Raw genomic sequence first — 20,971 nt, forward strand, 5'->3', positions numbered from 1 at the left:
GTTGTGGTGGATGAATATGTTGATTTAAAGATTTGTCAATTTGATCAAACCAAGATTTATTTTTGAAAAAATAACATCTATGCTTAAAAAAACTTATTGGAGATATTTTGAGAACATATATTGTAGTAAAAATTGCTTCAACCCGATAGTCATTAGACAACTTCTTCTCACGAAGCATACATTTAACCATATTCATGATTGGATGGTTTTTCCTTTCTGCTAGTCCATTATGTTGTGGAGTGTATCTTGTTGTGTTCTACATGTGTTGTTAAAAAAAAGCCTTAAAGTCATTAGAATTGTATCCTTCTCATTTTTCTAACCTGGGTACTTTTAAAGGCTTTCCACTCTTGTTTTCTACTTCAGCTTTGAAATCTTTGAACCTCGATAAGCTACCAGTTTTATTTTTGAGAAAGTAAACCCATGTCTTTCTTCTATAATCATCAATGAAGGTAAGAAAATAAATACTACCACCAGTGTATTGTGTCTGCATTGGGCGACATATATCTGTGTGGACTAGCTCTAAGGGATATTTTTTTCTAGAGGAAGATGTGGGAAATATATCTCTTTTATGCTTCGATAGAATAAAAATTTCACATTTACAATCTTTTCCATACACAACAGGGAGACCAATGACCATATAATTTTTGTGGCAGACTTAGACTTTTGAAGGCGATATGCCCATACCTAGAATGTCATAGTTGTTACTTATCTATCCTTGACACAATGTGTGCAAAACACTGTGAGAGATTTCAACTTTTAAGAGTCAATGGAAACATCCTATTCTTCATTTTTTCAACCTTCACTATCAATATTCTATTGGAAGGCTTTCTCTATATATAAAATGTGGTCCCTTCGAATATTACATCGTACCTTGTTCCATCGATTCACCTACACTAATGAGACTACGCTTCAAATTTGGAACAAAATAAACATCATGCATATACTTTTACTGATTTTGTTTAATAAGAACAAGGACAATAACTTTCACTTCAACTTTTAGATGTTATGGAAGCGTCAATACAAGAAAGTAGATTTTTTTTACCTGTCATATGGTTGTTGCAACCATTGTCTAGCAACGAAAGGTCCTCAGTGTTGAAAAGTGTAACTATGTTTAGTATCCATAATGACATATGTAATTTTGATTTTATGTAATTGATGAAAAGAAAAAAGTAAAATTATTTTTGTCAATACTTGAATCATGCATTTCATGTTCAAGGAATTTTATTTTAGTTAAGGTTCCCATTGTGAACCTTTAGGTTTTTTCATCTAGTAATAAAATTAAAATTGAGGCAATGTCATGTACGAAAGACCCTTCTTGGGCGTGTTACACTTTTGTATGAGTCAGTAAATGTATAATAATTCCCTCCAAGACTAAGCAAAGATACCTCCTACATGTCAACTACAAGATTGAATAACTGATCTCCTCCAAAAGACATGAGGGTTGACCCTCTCTCAATTCAGCCTAATTTGACTAGGAAACAACTATAAATAGGCATCTTAGCCTCATTTCAAAAGGAAAAATTTCAGTGATGCAATTCAGTCAAGGTCTGAGATTAGGAGAAGTGTGAAGGGTCGAGAAGAGCAGCCTCACATCTATCAAAATGAAGGAAAGGAAGGAAAAAGTATTTTGGAATTGTTTCTTAGGTGAATTTACCTCACACATGTGTCAGAATCTAGGATTTCTACAAGTTGACATCAACACATATAAAAGCCACATGAATGGCCTCTCTACCAACAATTTTGCTGGTTGAAGTTACAAGTGAAAAAGAAAAATATCATTGAAGGAGAGACACACCTAGAAAGACCATATCTTTGTCTACCTGTGTGTCTATACAATGATTTCAGGCACCTAAAATTGCAGACCTATGAGGAACGTCAAAGTCTTCATGGTAGACAAAAAGTACAGTGCAAAAGAAGCTTTGACTAGTATTGACTTGGTCAAGAAGAAGGAAGAAAAGGAAGGATCTTTGTGTCTTGGTCATGGAGTGGTAAATAGGTCAAGGGTATTGGTCTTGTTATTCATCAATTGGACTCTATAAGAAGAATAATTTGTTCGAGTTTTCCTCTCCAGTGGGAGCTTTCGACCCTGGTGGATAGGCTATTTTCTATGTCTCTTGTCTCTTTTTGGTTTATGCATTGGTATCTGTTTGAGGAAGATTAACACTATACTAACATAATTAAAAGGTAAAAATCATTCCCAAGTAGTTATCAACAGAAGAGAAATCACTTAATCTTGATGCCCTAGCAACATGTTATTAGACCTAAGGTAGCTAAGTCAAGGAAGGGAATCTTATCAAGGGAATCTCAAGGATCATGTCATGAATCCATCTCACAAAAAGATAGAAAATATAGATCAAAGCCTTAGAAATAAGCCTCTTCGAGGGGGCAACCTCCTTTACATTACACAAATGAACAATTCTTAGATGATTCAAATGAAAAAACCTCCTTTCTATATATAGGAGTCTAAGGGATCACAATATAACCAAGTTGACCTAACAATAATAATATAAAGGCACAAAAATAATAATAGAGGGATTCTATGGGGCACAATAATAATAGTATGGGGACAATAGGGGCACAAGAATAATAATAAGGGATACACCGACAATAGTAATGGGGGAAACACTAATATTATAGGGACCAAACATCCCCCTCTCCTTCAAAAAAGTGTTGTCCTCAATGCTTGAGTAGTTCTGGATGCTTTTGTATAAAATTCTCATCCTCCAATGTGGAATATTCAGTAGATAAGTTCTTCCACTTGATGAGATATTCTGAAATTGATCGATTTCGTAGCTGTCGAGTTCTTGTTTCTGTGACTACTTTCGGTTCCAATATAGTTTTTCCTTCCTTGTCAAGTTCTGACAATATTATTTGAACTGGGAGCGTGTCACCTATAAACTTCTTTAAACATGAACATGGAAAACTGGGTGCACTCTATAAGCTACATGAAGCTCCAATTTGGATGCAATAGTACCAATCTTTTGCAACACCTTATACAGACCATAATACTTTGGTGATAATTTATTATCCTTCTTAGCTTTCTTGAGGGACATTTGTTTATATAGTTGTAGTCGTAGGAATACCCAGTCACCTACATAAAAAATTCTTTCACTGCGATGTTGATCTGCCTATTGTTTCATTCTATTCTACGCCAATGTGAGGTTATCCTTTAAGAGTTGGAGAACTTATTATTGATGCTCGATGAGATGCTCCACTGCTTGAACCTTAGAATTTTCTCTTGAATATGATGCATTGGATGGTGGATGATATCCATAAAGTGCCATAAGTCAGGTCATTTTTGCTACAGTATGGAAGGTAGTGTTATACCACCATTCAACCAGAGGCAACCATTTGACCCATTGTCTCTGTTTATCAGATACAAAGCAATGAAGATATCCTTCCAAACATTTGTTTACTATCTCAGTTTTCCCATCAGATGGAGGATGATAAGATGAGCTATGAGCTAACTGAGTACCGAGACAAGAAAATAATTATGTCCAAAAATTTCCAGTGAAAATGGGATCTCTATCACTTACAATAATATTTGGGTTTCCACTTATCTTTTGAATTGTTTCCATAAATGCAGTAGAAACTGTACTGGCTTTAAATGGATGTGGTAATGCACAAAAGTGTGCATAATTGGTAAGTATGTCAACTACCACCATGATGACACTCTTTCCTTCGGACTTGGGTAAACCTGTGATAAAATCCATTGAAACCTCCTCCCAACATTGGATTGGAATGGATAAAGGTTATAATAGACCTAGGATCTTAATTGTTTCAACTTTATTTTGTTGGCAAACCAAACATTTTGCCACAAACTTTTGAATATCCGATTTAAGGCCATCCCAAAAAAAATTCTTCTTAACCCTGTGGTAAATTTTTAAGAATCCGGAGTGCCCTCCTAAGGCGGAAGTGTGCAATTCCAGAAGAATATTTTGTTTGAGTTGGGAATCCTTACATAGGTATAAGCGATCTTTGTACCATATTGAATCATTTTTCTAGCTAAATGTATTAGATGTACCTGAATCTTGTTGTAACTTTCTAATGAGTGCCCACACTTCTTCGTCATTCTTCCATTCCTCCCTTGCTTCATTTATACAATCTGGTTGGATAGTAGAAATGGCACACAACAATGCTTCCACATCCTCATCCTTTCTTGAGAGTGCATCTGCCTCAACATTTTGCTTCCCTTTTTTGTAGATGATTTCAAAGTCATAACCTGGGATCTTTATGACCCATTTTTGTTGCTCTTAAGAGGATAATCTTTGTTCTAAAAAGTATTTAAGACTATCATGATCCGTTTTTACCTTGAAGTGTCTTCCCATTAGGTAGGGTCGCCATTTCTGAAATGCATGTAGTATTGCCAACATTTCCTTCTCATAAATAGCTTTGTGTAAATACTTTCCCTTGATTGGATGACTTTCAAAAGCAATGGGTTTTTCATCTTGCATTAAAACAACACCAATTCCATTTACTGAAGCATCACATTCCACAATAAAGGTTTTTGTGAAGTCTCGTGTAGCTAAGATCAATGCTTGGAAAATTTCCTCTTTAAGATGTTCAAAGGCCTTTGTTGCTTCTGGAGTCCATGAAAATGCATCTTTCTTCAATAATGTTGTTAGAGGTGCTTCTATTCTCCCATAATTCTTAACAAACTTGCAATAATACCCTGTCAACCTGAGGAATCCTCGCAGATGCTTGATGGATGTGGGGATTTTCCATTCCATAATGGCTTTAATTTTGCTAGCATCTAACTTAACACCTTCATGAGATACAATATGACCCAGATATTAAAGAAACGTTCGGAGATTTTTGCATATAATTGCTTCTCCTCCAATAGTTTGAGCACCCTATGGACATCTTCAACATGATCCTTCCAAGATTTGATGTAGATTCGTATATCATCAAGAAATACTAACAAAAATTTTCTAAGGAAGGGTTTGAAAATGGAATTGATCAAACCTTGAAATGTAGAGGGTGCATTGGTAAGGCCAAAAGGCATGACCAAAAATTCATAATGACCCTCATGAGTTCTAAATGTTGTTTTTGGAATGTCTTCAGTCTTCATTCTGATTTGATGATATCCTGAATGAAGATCCAACTTGGTGAAGTAAATTGATCCATGCAATTCATCCAATAATTCATCAATGACAGGAATGAGAAATTTATCTTTAATAGTTAGCTTGTTGAGCTCCCTATAATCCAGACACATGTGCCATGATCCATCCTTCTTGTGCACCAATACTACTAGAGCAGAGAAAGAAGTTTGACTAGGTTGAATTATACCAGCATCTAGAATTTCTGCAACCGTACGTTCAATTTCACTCTTCTGGGCATAGCGATATCTTTACGGCCTGATGTTTGGAGGAACATTTCTTGGAATCAAACGAATAGCATGATCATGATCACAAATAGGTGGGAGACCTTTGGCAGTCTCAAATAACTTGGAATGATTGTCCAAGACATTTTGGAGGTCTGGAGAAATAGATGATTCGATGTGGGAACCTATAGCGAACATAATTATGCAATTACAGCTCATTGTTCCTTCTTTAGAAGCTTTGTCATGTCGTTAGAGATGATTATCTTTCTTGGTTTCCCTACAATACCCCTTAATTCAACTTCCTTTCCTTCCACAGAAAATTTCATGAAAGGTTCTTGAAAATTAAAAGCTATTGTATGCAAGGATTGCAACCATTGGACTCCAAGTACAACATCAACACTACCCATTTGAATGGAAAGCATTAGGCTATTCAATACATATTCTCCCATGGATAGCTTAATATTATGGCACTTTCTAGAGAAATTTATGGTTCCTCCACTTTCAATCATCACTTGACACTATGATGAATAAAATAGAAAATAGGAAGCAATTTAATTCCTTTGCTATCTTAGAATGAATAAAATTATGGGTACTTCCAGAATCAATCAACACTATTAACTTTTTCTTCTTGATATGTCCTTCTATCTTGATAGTTTCAGGAGTGGTAATTCTAGCCAATGCATTACAAGATATGGTGCGATTCATTTCTTCTTTATCTAAGGCTTGTTCTTGGACTATATCCTTTTCTTTTGACATTTCTTGTTCCATTTCTTCCTCCTCTTCACAATATATCTTCTCAGCACACTTATGACCTTTAGTGTATCTGCTATCACAATTGTAAAAAAGCCCTTTTGCTCTTTTTTCGTCCAATTTTTATGGTGTCAACCTTGTAGGTTGTGGAAGGATAGGGGCCACAACACTTCAATATTTATAGTTTTCAGTGGTAGGCTTCCTGGTTGCCATAATTTTTCTTTCCATTTTTCTTGCTAAACTCAACGCCTTCCCCAATGAATCAGGTTCCGAAAGACGAACCTCATGTTGGATATTATCCTTTAAATTCCCTATGAACACATCAATCCTATGCTCCTCTGGAATATATTTTACCCTTATGTTCAATTTTTGGAAGTCCTCAATGTGCTCCATCATTGAACCCTTTTGTTTGAGATTTATCAATTGGCTAAAAAAGGTGTTGCTTTTTGTATCCTCATAATTTGCTATCATTTCTTCCGTAAAAATTGCCCAAGTGACAATCTGTTTACAAGAGCAAAGCCAATGATACCATACAAAGTGATTTGGTTCCAAATATAAAGTTGCAATACGTACCTTTTGTGTGTTTTGCACATTATGAAGATCAAAAAATTTCTCCATCTGTAATATCCATGTTCCGACATCCTTGCCATCAAACTTCCTCATATCGATTTTTGGAACATCGTGGGTCTCCAATCCAACATTAGAGTCTATGAAATAATGATTAATTTTTTTTTGTTCTCATCATGAGTTCCCTTTACTACCCTTTCACCATTAGTGACCATTTCTTGTAGCAACTTATTAAAATTCATCTTCAATTCTTCCATATTATCGTCCATGACATTCATCTTAGCGTCCATGCCATTCATCTTAGCTTCCATGTTAGCATCCATGCCATTCATCTTAGCTTCCATCTTAGCGTCCATGTTGTTCATATTAGCTTGCATGCCATTCATATTAGCTTACACGCCATTCATCTTGGCTTCATTTACCTTTAGTGAGAGTGAAATTTGTTGTACTTTGTCTTGTAATTTTGATATATCATGTTGCATTTCTTCCTCTTCTTCATGAGTCATGCTAGAGCTTTCAAGTTTCTTACTCGGTGTTTCCATTTTCTTTCTTCGGGGCATTAATTAATGCTAATAATTCTTCACTATTCCGTTTGAATTCCTTCAAACTAATTTTTCAAACAACTCTTATGAAAAATTAAAAAAAACTACACACGTTTTTTTCTTCACTTTGTAAGAGCTCGATATTGAATCTATTGTATCTTTGTAACTGCGGATCTTGAATATCTAAAATCTAGTCCTGCGCTTTCCCTTTGAGTCCTCTTTCTAACCCCACAAGTCTGATCAAGATTGGATTTTCCAAGGAAGAATTATGCCAAATCTCCCACGGTGACATGATTATAGACTAGTTCAGTAGAGCGTACTTGTATGACGTGCTGCGTGTCATTGTTTCAACCTTAGTACCTGAAACTAATACACATCAAACTACAGGTCATCTTCTTTTTGAAACTTCTTATGAAATTTCAATCTACTCCTAAAAACAAAATTTATGGCGATTTTTCCCCAGGCACCTATTTGGAATGTAATTCAAGAGTCTGCAAAAACCCTAACGTGCTCTGATCATATCTCTACAAATATAGTGAGACAAGCTCTAAAATTCGGACCCAAAGTTTGAAACAATTTCAACTCAAATGGGTATTTTTGTAGCTTTTGAAACATTGCAGAAAAATGTTATAGTGAAAATGCCACAATGACTTGTTTGGAGCAGCGAAACCCTAGAATCCAAAGATCTGATACCAAATGTTATGAAGCCAACTCACAAAAAGATAGAAAAGATAGATCAATGCCTTAGAAATAAGCCTCTTCGAGGGGGAAACCTCCTTTACATTACACAAATGAAAAATTCTTAGATGATTCAAATGACAAAACCTCCTTTCTATATATAGGAGTCTAAGGGGTCACAATATAACCAAGCCGACCTAACAATAATAATATAAAGGCACAAAAATAACAATAGAGGGATTCTGTGGGGCACAATAATAACAATATTGGGACAATAGGGACACAAAAATAATAATAAGGGATACACCAAAAATAGTAATGAGGGAATCACTAATATTATAGGGACCTAACAGATCAAATCTCAAGGAAGGAATCAAAGTGAAGATCATCTTGAAGTGAAAAGAAATATCATAACCCTAGATTAAAGAAGAAGTCTACAAAGAATTATTGGGTTCATCATCAAGGAAAGCAAGCCAAAACCCTTCATGTACTCGTGTTGAAGAGATCTATGAATCAAGTTAATCTTGAATTTTATTCATCTAAGAAAGGAACTTCAAGATAAAGATCATATATCATGAATCAAATAAGAATTCCTGGGATCTGACCTCAATCATTTTTATGTTGAAGTATCTTGAAAAAATATTCATCCAAGGGGAACTATATCAAAAGACGATTTCATCAACATTCTAAGGAAATATCTCTCTCATTGAAGTAAGATACTTACCATTGAAGACATTATCAAGAATTCATCATTGATATTCATCAACAAGACTCCACCATCAAGGGATGGGATCAAGGATCATCACTGAAGAAAAACTATCTTTATCAAAGAGAATGTTTCTATTCTCTATATCATCATTAACATCAAGGAACTAGCAAAGAGAAGGAGAATCCTATCGAGTATATTTATGCCCACATATTAATCTTACAAAATGCCATTTTGCAAGGAAAGCAACAAATTGGTTGGGGCTTCAAAACATCTTGCATGGAAGAAAATGACAGATTTGAATCTCATTGAAAACGAGGTTATGGAACATGTTAAAGGATTTGTCACAAAACTAGGAAATGAATATGTTCAAGATCTTGCAAAGTATATGAAAGGGGAAGTTAGGGATCAGTGGATTATCATAGAATCTATCAATGATACCCTCATCCCATATGTATCTAAATGCGAAAATTCAAAAGAAATATATGACAAACTCGTACAGTTGTATTCCGTAAGCATTGCTAGAAAAGTCATCTCATTAAGGAAAAAATCCTACAAGATCAATATGTCAAGGGAATATGGAGTATCCTCATACTTTATGAGTATATCTGAAATATGGGATCAACTTCAAGATCTTGGAAAAGTCATGTCTCACATAAAAATGACTACAGTTGCACTAAATTCACTTCCAGAAGAGTGGGGTAACTTTACTTCAAGTGGTTATGGGAAGAAAGAAGCTACTCCATTGCATGATCTATGGTCATTGTGTAATATTGAATAATTTAGACTAAATTACAAATCTAATGTGGGCGTAGGTGAGAAAAATCAAACTTATGGTATGATGAAAAAAAGAAAGGGAAATTTTGGAAAGTCTAGTTCTCGAAAAAAGAAAATGGACATGGCCAATATTCAATGCTATGGGTTTCAAGAATATGGACACTATAAAAGAAATTGTCTGGAGATCAAGAAGGAAATAAAAAAAGATGAAGAGAAGAATCCCATATCACCGAAGAATTAGAGGAAGTTGAAGAGAACAATTCTAAGAAATAAGAAGTAGGATATCTCTATTATGACTCAAATAGTATTCCTTAGATAAGTTATTTTCATGTTCGTAATTATTTCGTAAAATATGGCTATTGTGATTCACTAAGAAAAATTATGGGATGCATCATGGCATCATAGAATCATTGAAAGAAAGAGCTTGTGACATCATGAAATATGGTTAAAATTGGAATCTATGGTAGTCAACTATGAAAGGATATAGATTTTTGAAACCTCATTTATAACATAGGTGGAAATTATGAAAAAGAAATAAAAAGGTAGTTTTTACAAGGCTCATTATACATTTGTCAAAGGAAACATCTACTGGATGGGATACTGTAGATCCTTAAGATTCTTTGATGGAATCTTCATCGAAAAGTTCACCGATTAAGAGGGGAGGCAAGTGTTTCATCAAGAATTCAAAACTTGTGGAATTCATGGGATGATGGTATGATGACATAAAAGGTGAAGCAACTAAGCGGATTGAAGCTCTCTTTAATCAAGGAAGTTTTTGAAGGAAGTCTGGCTGACATAAAGGAAAATGAGGTATGTATGCTTACATTATATATTTTAGAGTCGTGTCATATTGTTGCAGGTAAACATGGGCCAATGATATACTTTGAGAGCATAATCAAAAAGTAATGATCTCCTCTTTCAAAGGGATGCAAGAATTCATGGGTCACACATTCACTAGATGAAATCAACATAATATGTCCTCATATGTAATATGAGGTGGTTGATAATAATTGAGTTAATTATGCTTGGAAATTACTAGGAATGGAAGCTATGAAGAAAGGAAGAGATCATGGGATATGCAAACATGGAAAAGACAATCAACATCCAAAGACCAAGAAGATTTGACTAGGATATCTCAATGAAAGATATGAAGACTAATGAAGTTTGAAAAATAAAGATACCCTTGACAATATATATCTTTTGGGGATGTGTCGATATGTATGCATCATGATGATACAAATTAGAAGATTTCATGGTGAAATACCATCACAAAGGTAACTTTGGTTTTAATGTTCATTCCTTTATTTTTGAACAAATATCTGGATGGGCTTATGCAACGATATTGAGGGAAGATCTATGGATATATTCCATAACAGATACCCATGTAGTACAATGAAATATACTTAAGGAGACATGGCATGAAGAAGGCAACATAGCATGAAGAAAGGTTAAATATCGACTAATGGATCACTTTCCGATGATGGCATGACTAACTCATGGATGAAAGTGATGTATGGTTTGTTCCCTATAAAGAATTCCCTAACTTGAAGACTCTTGAATAACTGAAATAAGTTCATGACATCATGACGAGGATTTATTCAAGCAGTTGGTTGTCCCATCATCTTCGCCTGAGGAGTTGCTGAAGGTACCTAATTAATAGGGAGCCTCAAAACAAGTTTCTTACTTGGCATAAATTTGGATAAAAAATTCTTAAGCCAAGAGGAAGCCTAGGTACATTCCTTCCATAGGAATGAGTACATTCCTTTATTGAAATATCTATGTCCTTCATAATTAGGAGGGAGAGATAGGCACATCAATACTGTGTTCACCTGGGAAGATATAATGGAGGATTGGGTAAACATCGATCATATGATATTCTTTGAGGATGTGTTAGGGCACCTAAAATAAGAGTAGTCATAGAGGACCGATTATTTTTTAGGACTGGGAATACAAGATACGAATAGTCATGCTGGAACACACCCTGAGAACCTGAGTGGGGTATGTTCCGAGAGAGACAATAATGAGGGTGTCTATACATCATTGGTCTCATCAATGTTGAGCTTAGATCTTGTGGAGAGATAGAGTTGTTAGTTAAGGCCTTGCTGTGTGAGCATGTTGGTTATGTGATGAAAAATAGAAGGGTTGCCAATATGACTCATGAGAATTATTCGGATTGAGAATGACAAAGTACCATTATGAAAACCTCCCTAGTTAAGAGGGAGTGTTTAAAACTATAACTAGGTACATAACTTTTGATTTTATGTAATTGATGAAAATAATAAAATAATTGTTTTTTTTTCGTAAATACTTGAATCATGGGTTTCGTCATCAAGATATTTTATTTTAGTTAAGATTCCCATTGTGAACCTTTAGTTTTTGACATATAGTCATAAAAGTAAACTTCAATCCTTATCATGTATGGAGGACCCTTCTTGGGCAGGTTACATCTTTGTATGAGTTGTTAAATGTATAAGAGGGCCCTCCAAGGCTAAGAAAAGACACATGCTACATGTAAGCTAGAATACAAAATAAACGATATCCTCCAAAAGACATGTCAACTCACCCTCTCCCAAGTTGGGCCAAATTGATTGGGAAACAACTATAAATAGGCAGCCCAACCTCATTCAGTAGGTAGAATTTTGGTGATGCAATTCAGTCAAGGTTTGAGATAAGGAGAAGTGGGAACGGTTAAGAAGAGAAACCTCACATCGAATGAAAGGAAGGGAAGGACAAACTATTTTGGAAGTGTTTCTTCAATGAATTTACCTCACAGTGTGGCATAAGCTAGGGTTTCTGTAGTTTGACATAAACACCAATAAAAAGTCACATGAAGGGCCTCTATACCATCAGTTTTGCTAATCGAAGTTACAAGTGAAAGAACTCAAGAACAATGAAGGATAGACACACCTATAAATACCATAACTCAATCTACAGGTGTGTCTATAAAATGATTTTAGGAAGTCGAAATTGCACACCTGTGCGGAAGACCGAAATCCTTATGGTAGTCAAAAAGTGCGGTAAAAAAAGAAGCTTTCACTAGTATTGACTTGGTCAAGAAGAAGGAAGAAAAGGAAGGATCTTGTGTCTTGGTCTCGGAGTACAAGGGTCTTGGTCTTGGTATTCTTCAATTGGAGTCTCTATAAGAAGAATATTTTGTTCGGGTTTTCCACTGTAGTGGGAGAGGTTTTGGCCCTAGCAGGTAGCCTATATTTTGTGTCTCTTGTCTCTTTATGGTCTATGCATTAGTATTTGTTTGATTAAGAATAACACTATACTAACATAAGTAAAAGAATACAATAATCTATAGGGTAGAAATTATTCACAAGAAGTTATTAGTAGAATAGAAATCACTTAATCTCGATGCCCTTGATTTCTCAACACTCAATGTGATTATCGTCAAAAAGATTGAAGGAAAGAAACATGGTTTTAGAGGTTTCTCCTTCAACTTTGGAGAGATAGACAACGCCTCTATATTTATGTAATTGTTTCTTCCTGCATTCACGTTCATAATGCCCAAATTTCTTGCAGTAATAGTATTAGAGATCATATTTTCTCCATGTTCTGCTTCTCTTTGTTTGGTTTTGTGAACATCTCGACTTCTTTGTTGCATGATGATTTATGATATGCCTTTGCCTCTACCTTGCTTGTTGGTTCCTCTATATCCTCTGCCTTGCTATGATTGCGTATATATCCTCTTCCTTTGCCCTTGGAAAGAGAGGATTCTACCTTGAAATATTCTTCCAAGGAATCCTCTCCCAGGTTAAGTCTTGTTTTGTGTGACATACTTGATCCACTGAATTGTTCTACTAAGAGGGTTGTAGGACCTTCAGATTCCAAAATGGTTATAACGATGATGTCATATTTCTTTTGTAGGATTCATAATTCTTTCTCAACTATCTTCTAATCTGTAATGGTTTCATTGTTGGGTCCCTATAATGCTAGTGATTACCCCCTTATTAATATTGTTGTGCCCCTATTGCCCCCATATTGTTATTACTGTACCCCATAGAATCCCTCTATTCTTATTTTTGTGGCTTTATATTATTATTGTTAGGTCGGCTAGATTATATTGTGACTCCTTAGACTCCTATATATAGAAAAGAGGTTTTGTCATTTGAATCATCGAAGAATTGTTCATTTATGTAATATAAAGGAGGTTTCCCCCTCGAAGAGGCTAAATTCTAACACGTTGATCTATCTTTTCTATCTTTTCTTGAGCTGGTTTCATAACATTTGGTATCAGAGCTTTGGATTCTAGGGTTTCGCTGCTCCAAACAGGTCATCGTGGCATTTTCGCTATAACTACTTTTCTACGATGTTTCAGAAGTTGCAAAAAAACCCATTGGAGAAGAAATCGTGCTGAACCTCAGGTCCAAATTTAATAGCGTTTCGCGCTATATTTGCGGAGATATGATCTGAGGAAGTTGGTCTTTTTGCAGACTCCTGAATTACATTCCAAACAGGTGACCTGGGGAAAATCATCATAACTTTATCTCTAGGGATCGGATTGAAATTTCGTAAGAAGATACAGAAAGAGGACGAAATATAGTTTCTTTTATGCATTTTTTAGATCCAAAGGTCGAAACAGTGGCTCGTGGCACATCGTACAATTTCGCTCTACTGAACTAGTCTATAATCAAGTCACTGTGGGAGATTTCGCATAACTCTTCCTTGGAGAATCCAATTTGGGTCAGACTTGTGGCATTGGAAAGAGGACAAAAAGGGATAATGTAGGTCACAAATTTAAAACTAGATGATTGGAAAGTACAGAGATACATCAGAGGCAATATCGAGCTCCTACAAAGTGAAAAAAGGTGTGTAGATTTTCTTAAATTCTTGCTTAAGCTTGGTTTGCAATTACACTTCTTTGTTCCTTTCTTAGAAGATTTTTCATACTGTTAGAGCTGATTATCTTTCCCAGTTTCCCTGTAATACCCCTTAGTTCAACTGTTTTTCCTTCCATAGAAAATTTCATGAAAAGTTCTTCAAAATTAAAAGCTATTGTACCCAAGGATTGTAGCCATTGGACTCCTAGTACAAAATCAGCACGTCCCATTGGAATGGAAAGCATTGGGCTAGTCAATACATATTATCCCATGGATAGCTTGATATTATGGCACTTTCTAGAGAAATTTATCGTTCTTCCATTGGCAACCATCACTTGACACTCTGGTGCTAGATATAGGAAGCAATTCAATCCTTTGTTGTCTTACAATGAATAAAATTATGGTACTTCTTGAATCAATCAACACTATTACCCTTTTCTTCTTGATTTGTCCTTCTATCTTGATGGTTTGAGGAGTGGTAATTCCAGCCAATGCATTACAAGATATGGTCGGATTCATTTCTGCTTTTTTCTAGGCTTTGTTCTTGGAGTATATCCTCTTCTTTTGACCTTTCTTGCTCCTTTTCTTCTTCCTCATCACAATCTATGTAGAATATTTTCTTCTCAGCACACTTATGACCTTTAGTGTATTTTCTATCACAACTGTAACAAAGCCCTTTTGCTCTTTTTTCTTCCAACTGTTTTTGTGTCAACCTTATAGGTTGTGGAATACTAGGGGCAACAACACTTCCATCTTTATAGTTGTGAGTGGTATGCTTCCTAGTTGCCATAATTTTGCTTTCCATTTTTCTTGCTAACCTGAATGCCTTCTCTAATGAATCAAGTTCCCAAGGGCGAACATCATGTTGGATATTATCCTTTAAAGTCCCTATGAACACATCAATCCTATGCTCCTCTGGAATATTTTTTACCCTTATGTTCAATTTTTGAAACTCCTCAATGTGCTCCATTATTGAACCCTTTTGTTTCGGACTTATCAATTGGCTAAAAAAAGTGTTGCTTTCTGTATCCTCATGATGTGCTATCAATTCTTCCGTAAAAATTGCCCAAGTGATGATTTGATTACGAGAGAAAAGCCATTGATACCATACAAAGTAATTTGGTTGCAAATATAAAGTTGCAATACGTACCTTTTTTGTGTTTTGCACATTATTGAGATCAAGAAATTGCTCCATCTATAATATCCATGTTGCAGGATCCTTGCCATCAAACTTCCTCATATCGATTTTTGGAATATGGTGGGTCTTCGATCCAACATTAGAGTCTATCTTAGATTCTACGCGTTTCTTTAAACAATCCATCTTAGCTTTTACGCATTTCCTTAAACCATCCATATTAACCTCTACATCTTTCTTTAAACCATCTATCTTAAATTTTGTTACTTTTTGTGCAAGTGACACTTGTTGCACTTGGTCTCATAATTTTGATATATCATGTTGCATTTCTTCCTCTTCTTTAGGGTCATGCTAGAGCTTTCAGGTTGCTTACTAGGTGTTTTAATTTTCTTTCCTTGGGACATAAATTACTGATAATAATGCTTTATTATGCCCTTTGAATTCCTTCAAACTAATTTTTCAAACCAAGCTTATGCAAAAAATTAGAAAAAACTACACACCTTTTTTCACTTTGTAGGAGCTTGATATTGAATCTGATGTATCTCTGTAATTTCAGATCATCCAGTTTTGAAATTATGACCTATGATAGCTGTCTGTGTCCTCTTTCCAATGCCACTAGTCTGATCCAAATTGGATTCTTCAGGGAAGAGTTATGTCAAATCTCCCATAGTGACCTGATTATAGACTAGTTCAGTAGAACGAACTTGTACAACATGCCACAAGTCACTGTTTCGACCTTTGGCTCTACAAAATACATACAAGAAATGACAATCCATCCTCTTTCTGACCCTTCTTACAAAATTTCAATCTGATGCTCAGAGAGAAAGTTATGACAATTTTCCCCAAGTCACCTGTTTGGAATGTCATTCAAGAGTCTGCAATAAGACCCACTTCCTCAGATCATATATCCGCAAATATAGTGCGCAAAGCTCAGAAATTTGGAACCAAGGTTTAGTGTGATTTCATCTCAAATGGATTTGTTTTAGTTTCTGAAGCATTGCAGAAAAAATTTATAGCAAAAATGTCACGATGACCTATTTGGAGTAGCGAAACCCTAGAATCCAAAGCTCTGATACCAAATGTTATGAAACTAGCTCAAAAAAAGATAGAAAAGATAGATCAACGCCTTAGAATTCAACCTCTTCCAGGGGGCAACCTCCTTTACATTACATAAATGAAAAATTCTCGGATGTTTCAAATGACAAAACCTCCTTTCTATATATAGGAGTCTAAGGAGTCACAATAAAACCCAGCCGACCTAACAATAATAATATAAAGCCACAAAAATAACAATAGAGGGATTCTATGGGGCACAATAATAACAATATGGGGACAATAGGGGCACAATAATATTAATAAGGGATACAACTATAATAGTAATGGGGTAATCACTTGTATTATAGGGACCTAACAAATACACCCCGAGAACCTGAGTGGGGTATGTTCTCAGAGAGGCAATGATGAGGGTGTCTATACATCATTAGTATCGCTAGCATTGAGCTTAAATCTTGTGGAGAGGTAGAGTTTCTAGGCAAGGCCTTTCTCTATGGCAATGATGGATAATATGATGCTAAACATAAGGGTTACCAATATGACTCTTCTTATGAGAATTATTCAGATTGAGAATGACCAAGTACCATTATGAATACCTCCCTAGTTAAGATGTAGTGTTTAAAAGTGTAACTAGGTACATAATTGTTATTTTATGTAATTGATGAAATGAAAAAAATAAAATTAGTTTTGTAAATACTTGATTCATGGGTTATGATCAACGGATTTTATTTTAGTTAAGGTTCCCATTGTGAAATTTTTGGTAAAGTAAAATTGAGTCAATGTCATTTATCAAGGACCCTTCTTGGGCATGTTACATATTTGTATGAGTCATTAAATGTATAAGAAAGCCCTCAAGACCAACAAAAGACACCTCTTACATGTCAGCTACAAGATGGAATAAGTGATATCCTCCAAAAGAAATGTTTGCTCACCCTCTCTTAATTCGGCCTAAATTAAATGGGAAACAACTATAAATAGGTAGCCTAGCCTCATTTAGAAGGAATAATTTTTGTAATGCAATTCGGTCAAGGTCTAAGATAAGGAGAACTGTACAGGTATGAGAAGAGAATCCTCACATCCAGCAAAAGCATGGAAGGGAAGGATGAAGTATTTTCTCACTATTTCATGGGAGAATTTCACTTTCACGTGTGGCATAAGCTAGGGTTTATGCAAGTTGAAATCGACACCTATAAAAGTCACATGAAGGGCCTCTCTATCACCAATTTTTCTAACCGAAGTTACAAGTGAAAGAACTCGCGATCAATGAAGGAGGGATACACCTAGAAAGACCGTATCTTAGTCTACATGTGTGTCTATACAGTGGTTTTAGGAAGCCAAAATCTTAGACCTGTGAGGAAGGCCGAAATCTTCAGGGTAGTCGAAAGGTGCAGTCCAAGAAGAAGCTTCGACTAGTATTGACTTGGTCAAGAAGAAGGAAGAAAAGGAGGCATCTTTTGTCTTGGTCTTGGAGTGGAAAATAGTTCAAGGGTCTTGGTCTTGGTATTCATCAATTGGAGTCTCTATAAGAAGAATAATTGATTCGAGTTTTCCTCTCTAGTGGGAGAGGCCTTGGCCATGGTGGATAGCCTCTATTCAATGTCTCTTGTCACTTTATGGTTTATGCATTGGTAGTTGTTTGATGAAGAATAACACTATACTAACATAAGTAAAAGAAGTTATTAATCTAAAAGGTAAAAAGCATTCACAAGCAATTATGAGTAGAAGATAAATCTTTTAATATCGATGCCCTTGATTTATCAACACTCATTGTGATTATCTTCATAAATATGGCAAGAAATAAACATGGTTTCAAAGGATTCTCCTTCACTTTTGGAGAGATGGACATTGCCTCTTTGTTGATCTAATTTGTTCTTCTTGCATTCATGTTCATAATGCCCAAATTTCTTGCAATAATAGCATTGGACATCATATTCTCTCCATGTTATGCTTTTGTGTTTTTGGTTTTGTGACAGTCCTGACTGCTCTATTGCATGATGATGTTCTAATACGACTCTCCCTATGCCTTGCTTGTTACTGCCTCTATATCCTCTGCCTCTACCTTGATTGTTGTTGCTCCTATATCCTATGCCTCTGCCAAGAAAGACTTGTGCCTTGAAATCTTCTTCCAAGGAATCCTCTCCCAGGTTAAGTCTTGTTTTGTGTGACAGAAACGATCGAGTGAATTATTCTAATAAGAGGGATGTAAGATATTTGGATTCCAGAATGGTTATTACAACCATGCCATATTTATTTGGTAGGATTCATAGGTCTTTTTCAACTATCTTTGGATCTGTAATGGTTTCACCAATACGTTTGATTTGATTGAAAATTACTCTAGTCATAAATTGATCAACATTTTGTGTGTCAGTTATATTCAAGGGTTTCAAACTAAGCTCGTAATGTCTCCAATTTAACAATCTTCACTATATCATTACCCCGGTATGGAAGATTAAAAATATCCCCATCTTCTGTTGTTGTTCATTCACTAATTACGTTGTCGAAGATAGTCATTGGGTAAATTCTATATCCAACATTTTGCTTTCTATTCTTTTTTTCTTAGTTGAATAGATGCATTTCTCTTATTATTTGTCATGACTTCCAATGTTTCTCGTGTCATCTCTACATAGTTGTTCTGAATTGTATCCCAACAATCTTGGGTTTGCAAAAAGGTAATTTTCCATAAAAACCAAAACTCATAATTTTTTCAAAGAAAAATTGGTGTCTGCAGAAAAGCGTTAAAAAACAAATTTTAATGTAGAAACATGCAATTTTTTTACAAACTCCCTTTCAAAAAAATCTTAAACAAAATCCTTTCAAAGGAAGCAACACCCTTTCAAATTCCTTTTTTTAAAACATGAATAATAGTTTTGTTTTTTTTGGTTTAAAAAGGAAACTTAGGAATATGATGGACAAATATCTTTAATGTATGACATTACTTTAAAAATATCGTTTATAAAAGGCTTACGAATGCTATAAGAAAAAGGTCATATGAGTTATGTTGTTTGTCGAAACAATTATGGTGGCTCGTGTTTATTTAGGGCTATAAATAACGCAATTGCATGCAAAGTCCCCAATAACAAAGAACATTATCATGGTTTAATTTTTTTTTAATTCCGACTTTTGACTTTGAGTTAATCATCAATTCATTTTTCTTTCGTCTTCATTGGCTTAGCCGTAGTTGCCTTCTTCGTTATCCTAAATTTTTTGATATATGAGATTTAGTTTTTTCAAAGTGTTTCTCTCATAGAGTGCTTAACGCTCTGATACCATGATAGAGAATGTAGAAATATAAATACATTGAGAACTAGAATGGAGCAAATTGCCTTTCTAATCATTCAAAATTAGTTAAATAAATTACATATAATATAGAGATAATAACTAGAAAAAGTCCCAACTAAAACTCAACTAACTAAAAAAGAAAACGGACTTATAACAACTAGTACACAATAAAATTTAAATATTAGTAATGAAATTAAAAGTGTATTTCACTGAAAAAACTTTACCTTCGAGGTTTAGTGATAAAAATGATCCCATGATTCATAAAACGATTATAGTTGAGTATTTTGTAATGAATCACCCTAGCATTTTTAACGTGTGCTTCTTTTTATCTTTATTTATAATATAGGTCATTCATAAGTTAGGCTATTACGTTTATATCTTATATTGGTACACTTCATTTGTCCTTAGTTGTGGAAGACTAGCTTGTTGCCCCTTGGTTGTGGGTGCATTTGATACTCTTAAAAGAATGGGCGGTAATCATATCCATCAGAAGAAGTTGACACATGATGCAAATTGGAGTAAAAAGGGACAATGTTTCTATGTTTGAATCACCACAACACTAAGAATAAGTGTCGCAGGGGATAGTCTTAGGAATGAAGGCTTATGAATGGTAGTATATTTGTGAAGTAGAAGATGATAAAGAGGAGTAATTGGCTTATGAATGGTAGTATAATTGTGAAGTAGAAGATGATAAAGAGGAGTAATTTGAAGAAGAAAGATGGAGAATGAACCAAAGGATTTGAAATAATAATTAAAGAGGAGTAATTTGAAGAAGCAAGATGGTTTATTAACCAGAGGATTTTAGAATAATAATTAAATAAATGGAGAAAGAAAGATTTAGAGATTTGGAATTTATATATGATTGAGAAGCAAATGATAAGGTAGTGGAAGGATGGAATATTGAAGAAACATATATTGTGGAATCTTTCATATTGTTTCTAAATGAGAAAGGTAATAAAGAGGTGAAGGTTTAATGGTATGACGGTAGTTTAAAATTATAGGATGTCATTGATTAGATGACTAAATTTAAGAGAGAATATGACTATAAAGATGTTTAATATTTTAATGGAGTTAATTTTATAATAATGAAATTGAAATGTTATAGTAAAATTTATTTGGATGGTATGAAAAATATAGATTTGAAAAACATTGACATAAAAGTAAAATGTAGCCAAAAATGGTGAGTGTGAATAAGGATACTTTTTTCATCTATTGATTACCAATAGAGATTGTGGAAACAAGAACATAATATGAGGTAAAGGAATGATACATTCATCTAACAATATATATTTTTTTGAAATTGTCACTTAGATTAAGAGCTAAGGTGTTGAAGTA

Source organism: Pinus tabuliformis, chromosome 9, assembly GCF_031772625.1.
Source record: "Pinus tabuliformis cultivar Carrire ecotype Pingquan chromosome 9, CPIR1, whole genome shotgun sequence".
Classification (NCBI taxonomy): Eukaryota; Viridiplantae; Streptophyta; class Pinopsida; order Pinales; family Pinaceae; genus Pinus; species Pinus tabuliformis.